Raw genomic sequence first — 2,500 nt, 5'->3', positions numbered from 1 at the left:
CCCGAAACGCGTACCGGTCACTACGGGCCTGGCACCCTCTATGGGTAAATGGCCCCATTCAAGATGGACTTGGACGCAATTCGATGTCTCGGGATAAACGGATCCTCCTGAACACTACATTTCCCAGCGGCGGTACCGCGGGATTCAGTGCTGGGCTCATTCCTGTTCGCTCGCCGCTACTAAGGAAATCCTAGTTAGTTTCTTTTCCTCCGCTTAATAATATGCTTAAATTCAGCGGGTAATCTCGCCTACTCTGAGGTCGTCAATTTCTTTGGTTTCATCGAAAGGTGAATAATGATGCTCGATGCAAAAAAAAAAAAAATAAACGAAAAGAAGCAAAAAAGCAAACACGTAGAGAAACTGTGCGTGAATCAACCTTTCGCATATTCAATTTTTCCTCCTCTCTCGTTTCAAAATGTTTGTATTTATCGTTCGATGAAACGAGCACAAGAGGGAAAAAAAAGTTGAGACACGACGTTCCCATAATTTTCGTGTTATTTCCTTTTTGCTTCAAACATTTTGCGGACTGCAGCTTCGTCGTATTGCTTTTATCAATTTTTAACAATTTCAAAGCGAAGACAACTCGCAAGACGATCCATTTCGTCTCGGTTCAATTTTAACGTCCGTCCGTATTATTTTTTGTTCCACAAGAGATTTCGAATAGGTTTCTTTATTTATCATCCCTTCTTTTCGAGCGCCACGGAAGCAAGAGGAAAAGCAAGAGCGAGAGAACATTTCGCGTATACTTCATTTAACAATTTTAACCAACACGCGATGTACTCCACACACCTCTTAGATTTAACAACTGCTTTTCTCTTCTTCTCCCCTTAGCGCAAGGGTAAACCCCATTTGTCTCTTCTTTGGAACGCAACAAAACTTTCGAGGACTGGACGACCGAGCGATGGTCGCGCGGTCTTCGCTTATCTTTAACAAACGAAGTAGTCCGTATGTATTCTAAATGTTGAAGCCTCCTAGAGCTTTAAGCCATGCGAGACATTGAAATGCTGTTTTAACGGGAGCATGCATAATTGCTGCAAACATACTTTTATCACAAGTTCTAGCCACGCCACGGAGGCTTCGAAGTTCCTTCACCATTCGCTTTCCTCTCTTTTGTTACACAGTTTCAGACTACGATCAGGGGTACCGAAACGCTGTATTGATTGTAAACAACCATTTTTATCTTGGAGCGGAGCGTTCCTTTACTCGTTAGATTTGTCTTGTCGCGTGTGTATTCGCTTTTTCGACGCTTTTTAACCATTTAACTTGTTTAGCGAAGCTAAACGCACAGACAGACAAAAAAAAAGGAACAGCATCGCGCGTCAAACAGCGACGACCCATCTGAAGCGATCTTTCATTTATACACCGTTTGTAAACAGAGAGATGTATAAAGCGCGGGGAATCATTCGAAACCCTGGGGCTATTCGAGCTTGCATTTCAGCAAATTATCATCTCAAACATTTCACTCGTTTGCTTTTTCTAAATTTATAGGAGAGCTTCTTTCGTTTATTTTTGACACACCTTTCGTAAATATCGTTTCTGGCAACGTCGGGAGCGTGGATTTCTACAAGTGAACAATCGCGCCGATCCGATAACTTCCAGCAGGATGGAGAATCTTTATAGATTATCTTCCGAGAACTCGGTGCTTTCACGGGCGGTCGTTTATAAATTTTAACGAACGACTCGCGCGCCGTGACGCACTTGCGCTAGTTCGAAGAGATATTTCGAAATTTGTTTCTCTCCTTTAACGGCCTGCATTTAGTGTATCGGTTGCGATTTTCGTCACATCGTTTCCACGACAAACGCCGACGAACTGCCCAACTATCGCTCGTACGTTGCGACTCTTTCTTTGTTTATCGTTCATTCATTCTTTCAATTTCGTTCGATAATCCCGCTCCGAAACGTTCTACTTTCGTTGAACGACGGCGAGATGTTTAGAAAGAAATGAATTACTCTTTTTTCGAGAAGCAAACGCAAGCAGTCTTTTGTTAAGAAAACGACCCTCAGCCAGGCGTGGTCCAGGAATTGTATCCGTGGACCGCAATGTGCGTTCGAAATGTCGATGTTCATGTGTCCTGCAGTTCACACGTTGACGCGCAATTAGCTGCGTTCTTCATCGACCCACGAGCCAAGTGATCCACCGTTCAGGGTAATCGTAAAATTTTGTATTTCAAACTCTTTAGATCTTTAGAGTGTTATTTTCATTATTAACACGCATCACATTCGATACCCACATCACTCTCCCACCCGGCGCGTGCGGGAGAGCGAATTCGGGCGTCGCCAACGTATTTGTTTGTTTGTTCGATCGTTGACGACACGATCGCGTCCAAGGACGGAAACCGTCGGAGAAACGCCCAGTGGCACGCTCCTCTCGACGGTCGGGCGTAAAGTACATTTAAAAACCTTGAAAAGTACGAACGCACACAAGGAATGCGAGCGCGCGTCCTGTCGCTGAATCGTGGGTTGCGAGATTCGAACAGACACACGGCCGGCGACGATCGGT

The 2,500-nt window shown here is 44.5% G+C and overlaps 1 non-coding gene and 1 pseudogene across 1 annotated transcript; both read right to left on the bottom strand.

Annotated features, from left to right (window-relative positions):
• Nucleotides 1–262, bottom strand: part of LOC143307529 (large subunit ribosomal RNA) — a 4,530-nt pseudogene extending 4,268 nt beyond the window's left edge.
• A 1,732-nt stretch (nucleotides 263–1,994) lies between these two features.
• On the bottom strand, nucleotides 1,995–2,149 carry LOC143307513 (5.8S ribosomal RNA). Its single transcript, XR_013064636.1, has one exon. It is a non-coding gene; the product is annotated as a 5.8S ribosomal RNA (ribosomal RNA).
• Nucleotides 2,150–2,500: the final 351 nt, after the last annotated feature.

Source organism: Osmia lignaria, unplaced genomic scaffold, assembly GCF_051020975.1.
Source record: "Osmia lignaria lignaria isolate PbOS001 unplaced genomic scaffold, iyOsmLign1 scaffold0058, whole genome shotgun sequence".
NCBI classification, from domain to species: Eukaryota; Metazoa; Arthropoda; class Insecta; order Hymenoptera; family Megachilidae; genus Osmia; species Osmia lignaria.
This window is presented reverse-complemented; position numbering and strand designations above follow the sequence as displayed.